Genomic DNA, 8,335 nt, shown 5'->3' on the forward strand with positions numbered 1-8,335 from the left:
CATGTTTGACATGTAATTTATAAATATGAATTAACAGGACTTGAAATAATTATGTAGTTATTTTTAAATTTTTTGAATGAAATAAGGGCGCAACCAATCCTGTATGTATAGCAAGCTTCGATGGAAGATACCAATAATGTAAGCAGATTTGTTCTCTATTTAATAGACGTCAGCTGCCGCTCCATTGGTGCTGGTAATGCTCGATCTTTACGAGTAAAAGTGCATGTAGGTATATCTGGGGGCACGGCTGTGCCCCCGCCAAGTCGAGCTATGTATTACTCGTAATATTAGAAATTTGTAAGACACAAGTCTGTGCGTTTTCCTCTAAAAAAGTCCCATTTGTCACGGCGCCAAAGTTTCAGGGCATTCCCCTTACCATGGCTAAAAGTATCGGGATACTTGGTGTCGACATTACGAACGAAGTCCAGTTTCGTAGTCATTTGGAACATAAAGCCAAACTGGCCTCCAAAAAGCTTGGGGTGCTTAACAGAGCCAAACAGTACTTCACACCTAGTCACCGGCTTTTGTTATATAAAGCGCAGGTTCGACCTCATATGGAGTACTGTTCTCATCTCTGGTCTGGCGCCCCGAAATACCAGCTCCTTCCTCTTGACTCCATCCAACGGCGGGCAGTTCGTATTGTCGGCGATCCCGAACCTTCGGAGAGACGTTGGCTCTCTTTGCATGTTCTACCGTCTGTACAATGGGGAATGCTCGGAAGAACTTTTTGATTTGGTGCCATCGTCTCGTTTTTATCACCGCACCTCCCGCCAAAGGAGCAAAGTTCATCCCCACTTCTTAGATACATGGCACACCAAGAATAAGCGGGCATCTCGCTCGTTTCTTCCCAGAACGTGCAGAATGTGGAATGACTTGCCTCCTGAGGTATTTCCTTTGCGCTACGACATGGGACTCTTCAAGAAGCGGGTATTTAGGGTTCTCAAGGGTCGGCAACGCTTAAGGGGTTATTCCCACTAGTTACCACCAAGTTGATACCAGTGGTAACTACTGGGAATTTTTTTCCCACCTTTTACCACTGGTAACTACTGGGAAAAATTATTCCCAGTAGTTACCACCAAAACTTTGTTAAAGTTAAATACTAATAAAAACAGTATAAATATCGAGTGATTTAATAAATAATTGTTAGTTGATTAGTGTTTAGTCAACTGCCTTAAAAGTGACCAAAAATATAGTTAAACAGTTTAACCGGTACTAGTACAAAAACTATAATATATGTAAGAATAAATTTAATAATCCATTTAGATTATTTTTTAAGTGATTTTATTAGGTAATTCAAAATCACTCTGTATTTGTACTCTTACTATTTATACTGTTTTTATTAGTATTTAACTCTAACAAAATTTTGGTGGTAACTACTGGGAATAAAAATTCCCAGTAGTTACCACTAAACCGAGTTGGTGGTAACTACTGGGAATAATTTTTCCCAGTAGTTACCAGTGGTAAAAGGTGGGAAAAAAATTCCCAGTAGTAACAACTTGGTGGTAACTAGTGGGAATAACCCCGCTTAAGTGGCTCCTGTGATGTTGCTTATGTCCATGGGCGACGATGACCGCTTCCCATCAGGCGGCTCGTCTGCTGACTATCACATAAAAAAAAATATAATAATTTGTTTACGTTATTGGTCATTTCTATGAACAATCTACCAATTATGTATCTACATATAGGGGTCATTAAGTAATTGTGACATTCCACGATGAAAGGTAGCTCACGGCGGTGTGCGCTTACGTCGCGTAGTAGAGATGCGCAAAACGCTTCACCGAGTTGAAATCTTTCGCTTGCGGTGATATATATCACTCAGTTCGCTCAGTGGATCTGCAGAGTATATTGTTCAAGAGTGAGTAGAGATAATGTCTCGCTCTTCACGCTCGGCCGGCTAATTCGAATCATGAGTGGGAAAGAGCGCGCAAGGAACACTGAGCGACTGAGTTACTCAGCGAGATAAATCATCAGTGAGTTGAAGAGTGCGCGAGTTCAATCAAAATATATAGTTAGTTTGAAATTGAATCACTCACTCGTGAAGGACACATGTCTCTCGCGTATTAGTACCGCATTAGTATAGAGGCGCCGCTGATAACGGCGTAAGCGCCGACCGCCATAAGGTACCTTTCGTCGTGGAACGTCACAGTTTTTGTGTAAATATACGCAAGTCTCGTTCCAATGTTCGACACCCTTAATGAAATTTTAAACTACAGGTGCAGTGTCGAGCAATGGTACTATTTTTATCCTGGTCATATTGCGAACCAGACTTCCTAAACTTGTAAGATCAATGATATAATCCTGTGATTCTAAATAATAAAGGGAAAGAGACGCGGTCGAACGATAGAAAGAGCACGTTGCATATTATTTTTAAGTCCTCTATTAAGGTCTCTTTCTATTGTATAGCCGCGTCTCTTTCGACAGACCTGAGTGAGGTGCCTTATGTTATGTTCAGCTGAACTGTTGTTACCGTTTTGTAACTGATTAAAGGAAAGTTTTGATTTCAATGTGCAATGTATTTTATTTTGAAGCAAACTATTAAAATTTAATTTTACCTAATTGGCGTGCCCATTGCCCCACTTAGTGCACTTTTCCACAAAATATAATATCGCAAAACTCTGCGTTGGGGGCGCCACTCCCACAGTAAGTCATAATCTAAGGGTCTACTACAGCAAACGAGGGAGTCGAAATTTTGTTATCTAACCTCACATCACTCTTGCATATTCGAGACATAAAGAGCCAGATAGCCGAGTTTCGATTTCGCGTTTCCCGATAGGCCCTTTGTAAACAAACCGCCTTGATGTATCAATGTCATATTTGATTGTCTGTGAAAACTTGTCAAAAAACAGTTTAAGGTACAGTATGTTAAAGTTACTCAATGCCATACTTACGTCGCTAGTGCTGCACTCTGGCGGCAAAACATTGCAGTAATACTCCCTATTTTACGGGGGAACAATTAATAAAATAACCATTTACATATAACCAAAGAAGATGGCGTTTTATTTAAGCCGAGGCATTGTCAGCGCGCGACAAAATGTCGACAAAATTTTCAAATAACACCTACTTATGAATACTATACATTTAGGAATAAAAATACTTAGTTCGAAACCGGACTATCTACACAAGTAAAATCAAGAATATACAAACGGTAGACGAACGGACGACACAAACAATATTATAATAATTAATAACATTTTAATAATTAAAATAATTATTACACAAGACTGACCTGTAACAGCTCCGGTTTCGTTTAAAAACTGCCAAACGAAAGTTAAATATAAATTACATTAATTGTATGGCATTTAACAGCTAAATAATAAATATGCAGGATTGTAATTGTACATCAAGGGGAGGCGAGAGCAACATAGACACGACGTAGAGACCGCTCTATTCAAACACTGTTGGGACATCATTAAAGTTTGACGTTTAAAATTGCACTGGCACGCCTGTGCTATAATAATCCCAGTACGGATATGATGGTCGTTCTTGTCTACGTGACAGCGTGATAAAACGGTGTCCGTCACTTTCTTTCCCACGGTGTTAAACAGTGACAGTTATTTTATCACGTGGATAAAGATGGATAAAGCTATCCATAATAGGCTGGCTGAGCTACCTAGGTCTGACCCTCGTAACGTGTTTACAATGTTAGGAACAGAAAACAGTTTGAATGAATAATAAATACTACAAATAGGTACATACGTATATCCTAAAGAGTTGTTTCTACGCCGTGTCCTGACTTTGTTACAATAGTATACAGTATACACAATACACAACCTGTGTTCTCTCTGCAAAACTCTTTCAATCTCAGTGTTACTAATACATTCAGCGGGTACTATACTACATTCCAGATAACTTTATATTATAGACTTGGTATTAGAAGCCAGTTTCTCCAGTCTGTGATCAGAGATTCTAAACCTTTTCTGTCAAGTTGTACAACAAACAACTTCTATTTTGATACGACGTGAATGAATACAAAAGTACAGATGTACCTAGTGCATAATTGTTTTCTGTCGTATTTTCTCGGAAACGTTCGTATTTGTCATGCTAATTCAGTCAACCCCAGTACTTTTTGTACGGAGACTGACTGAAATAGCCAAGACACGTTCGTACGTTATCGTGAAAATACCAAGGTAAATAATTATGCACTACATTCCATTTGTAGATTGTAGACAGACAGTAATGACCTTACACGGACAGTAATGACTTAATGAGCGGTGTTGACCTCTGCCTCTTTAGATGTTTTGTAAAAAAAACTGGGGGACATTCTTTATTTTTTGTAAGCTACAATTAGAATATAGCATTATTTACAACGTTTAATCTAAAATGATTGTGGTGGATAAATTCGGTGGAAATATTAACTTCGATATTTTACTTACTGACTCTGTTTTTGCCCGAGAAGCTTTCAACGAGCCGGCATATTGTACTAGGTTAGGAGCGTGTAATTGAGAAATGTTACTTATTATTATTAACTGTCATCCTAAAACTTGCTAAAGAACCACTTTTCCTTCTATCCTTACGGGCACTAAGAATGGTACTATACTTCGTTTTTTTTAGCATTCGAAATTTGGTAAACAATCTTCATGTGTCTTTTAATTGAAAAACACATTTTAAAAATAAGTTACGGTAAATATGTAACAATTATGAATCTAATACGATCTTTTATAGTCTTCTGCTTTCATAAGTAATAGTTATAGTTCAGCGGTGTCACTCACGTATTCGAACCAATCGTGCAGTCTGACGCAACTAGTTGCGACCAATCGTGCGCGTGATGCGAACTCATCAACCAATCGCGTTGTGGCGTTAGACTGCACGGTTGGCTCGAATTCGTGTGCGCGACACCGCTGTACTGGCCCCATTCTTAGTGCCCGTAAGGCCCGTCCTTAGATATATGTCAATGCTAGCGTCTAAAGGCAACTGGTCAGCTGAATTGGATGTAACCCATAGTTCTCAATATAACTAAAATCGCATACGAGTTCGCACGCCGTCTAATTCAGCCCTAATTCTATCTGGAATGGAGTATAACATACTAAATTACGAACCTTATGTACAGTCGCCAGTAAGTATCCCGCTATATTACCTACACAATCTCGTATTCAATACTGCATCACTTAGTTAAATACAATAATACGCTTATACATACGCGAATATAATGACAATAAATAGACAACTAGCCGATAGTTTTTCACAGCTCTTAATTGTATAGAAAATAGGAAAAATGCGGGTAGATGTAACGTGGAAATTAAAAGTTACCTCGTTTTGACTAAACATTGTTTTTTATATATTATCACTTTACATAAGTAAATTCAGGATTGGCAATTAGTTTGATTAAAAATATATATTATTTTTCATACAACATTATATATTTCTAATACATATTTATGTATGGCGGGCCTGATATTGCAAAATTACAATTACACTTTTGGCGAGCGAGACAGCGCTATGCACATAGCGCTCGCACACCAGAGCGGTGTGCGGATTTGACCGCCTTTGACTTGTCAATTGGCTCAATTGGTAAAGCAAGCTACAGTTTGGAGCCCTGGAAGTTGGGGGTTGTTAAACATACATTTTAGCTGGTGGGGGTGGGTGGGTTACATCTACCCGCCATTTTCGAGTCTGCCAGGCAAGTGTGCTGCTTGCTCGCAGATTACTACCCGTAGATTATGCATTTTCACTCACCGCGTAAAGTCACTCTTAGGCTGCGTTTCTACCGGAGATTTGCGCGGATCCGTAGCTATGGGTTTTGTTAAGAGTTAAGAAACAATATAATCGCTTCATTTGCTTCTTCTTAATAAACACATCGCTACGTATCCTCGCGCATCTCTGGTGAAAACGCGGCCGGTTACCAAAGATTAATTTAAAGTAGGTATACCGGACAAGACTGAGCATACACCGGTATCTCAATAGAACCGGTAACCGCAAACGAAATCGGTTTGAGAAATAAAACGGTATCCGAGCCCTGATTTTATCTATGAACTGAACGTACAGTCAAAGAATTTAGAATTTCCTACCCATTTTGTAGTTTGTCACAGTAACAATAGTATGAGGTCTCTAGCGACTCATATTGATTGTCACTGGGACAAGGTACGAAATGGGTAGGAAATTAAATTCTTTGACAGTATGTCATAAGTGCTTGTGCGGTGAGAGTAGTCTAATGCCACATCTATTTGGTAATCTACGCTTCAGCGCCGATACATAGCTACCAACGGCAACGCTAGGGTTGTCACCGATTGCAGAAACACCCGATTATTTACACACATATTTTGATTGTTTCTACATACAATAATAAGTCGAAATAACTGAAACTATTTAAAAAAAATATATCGGTTATTTGATGTACAGTCAACAAGTCGGCATCAAATAGACAGTGACGGGCAAAGTGGCCAAATATATCGAGACACATCCCTATTCCTATGGTAACAAAGGCATGTTACGATATATTTGGCCACGTAGGCCGTCACTATCTTATAGACACTGAATGTATAATATTTGTAATAGAAGTATTTGTATGGGTAACTGCGGGCCAACTCTTTTATTTCCCGCCGTGGCTAAATAACATCAACTGACATTTATTTTAAATGTATACTATAATATACGTCTCAAAATCGGAAGCATATGTCAAAATTATTGATCTAAGGATGATGACAACCGTTTTTAAATATACACAGACATCGAGGAACAACATATAGATATATGTACAGTCACCAGCAATTACGTAGTATAGCCAGCTTCGCGTATTCATCAAATACAATGTCTTATTATAATGGAAGCTACAACGTATCCTAATTTAGTTAATGTTTAACCTATTTAGCGCCAAGGGGCTATTTGGACCAACGAGACCCAAACGCAAAGATGAAACGAATTTTTAATTCTCTTCTGTGCGGGTTGCGGGTTGGCGGTGATGTTAAAACGTCCGGAGAGTAGTAGCAAAAAAGCGGCCAAGTGCGAGTCGGACTCGCCCATGAAGGGTTCCGTATTTAGGCGATTTATGACGTATAAAAAAAAAACTACTTACTAGATCTCGTTCAAACCAATTTTCGGTGGAAGTTTACATGGTAGTGTACATCATATATTTTTTTTAGTTTTATCATTCTCTTATTTTAGAAGTTACAGGGGGGGGGGACACACATTTTATCACTTTGGAAGTGTCTCTCGCGCAAACTATTCAGTTTAGAAAAAAATGATATTAGAAACCTCAATATCATTTTTGAAGACCTATCCATAGATACCCCACACGTATGGGTTTGATGAAAAAATTTTTTTTTAGTTTCAGTTCGAAGTATGGGGAACCCCAAAAATTTATTGTTTTTTTTCTATTTTTGTGTGAAAATCTTAATGCGGTTCACAGAATACATCTACTTACCAAGTTTCAACAGTATAGTTCTTATAGTTTCGGAGAAAAGTGGCTGTGACATACGGACGGACAGACGGACAGACGGACAGACAGACAGACATGACGAATCTATAAGGGTTCCGTTTTTTGCCATTTGGCTACGGAACCCTAAAAACAAAAAGGGGTTTATTGTATTACAATGTTTAATGTTAGAGTTTAAAATGTTAAATAAGTTAAGTCTAAAATGTTATAATGTTAGTAAAAATAGTGAATGTTAATTTCGAATGCACCCGGTCGCGATGGTCCCGAAAAGTACACTAAAAGTAGTTTTACTGTAAATTATTGAGTAATGCATCTTTTGCTGACTAGACGCACGCGCCGCACGAGGCTTGAAACGTGTTAAGGTGCATTGCACCGAACATCTTGACGGGGGCAAACGGTGAGATGGGATGAGTTGCTAAGATATTTAAGTGATACAAGGATGATAATAGTTATTTGTACAACAAGAGATCAAAGTTTGATATTTCTTCGAGTGCTTATTTTGAGTCCCGTGCAAGCGAAAGATTCTATAATAGATTCACGAGCGTAGCGAGTGAATCTAATTTAGAATCTTGAGCGTAGTAAGGGACTCAAAAGCGCACGAGATGTAAATAACTTTGGTCTCGTGTAGTACACAACATTTTTCACCTCAGCAGTGAGAACATATTAGAGAACCCGAAAAATGTATTCCTTCTTCATCACTTACCTCTATTCACTCATGTTTTCTTAAGATATACCAACAATTAAATTTTCACCTCAGCAGCTCAAACAAGGGTACTTTGCTACTTAAAAACAGTGAGCAAAATCACGTTTTGCTCACTGAGTGAGCAAAATCGCATTTTGCTCATTTTGTCTCACTCAGTGAGCAAAATGCGATTTTGCTCACTGTTTTTAAGTAGCAAAGTACCCTTGTTCGAGCTGCTGAGGTGAAAACAATGTTTCTAAATCTAAGTAATTATTTTCTAAACG

At 38.5% G+C, this 8,335-nt stretch overlaps 1 long non-coding RNA gene across 1 annotated transcript; it reads right to left on the minus strand.

Annotated features, from left to right (window-relative positions):
* Positions 1 to 381: 381 nt before the first annotated feature.
* Positions 382 to 961, minus strand: LOC134660749 (uncharacterized). Its single transcript, XR_010097899.1, has 2 exons — positions 694 to 961; positions 382 to 657 (listed from the first exon to the last, which is right to left on the minus strand). It is a non-coding gene; the product is annotated as an uncharacterized LOC134660749 (long non-coding RNA).
* Between the last annotated feature and the right edge of the window lie 7,374 nt (positions 962 to 8,335).

This window comes from Cydia amplana, chromosome Z (genome assembly GCF_948474715.1).
Source record: "Cydia amplana chromosome Z, ilCydAmpl1.1, whole genome shotgun sequence".
NCBI lineage: Eukaryota > Metazoa > Arthropoda > Insecta > Lepidoptera > Tortricidae > Cydia > Cydia amplana.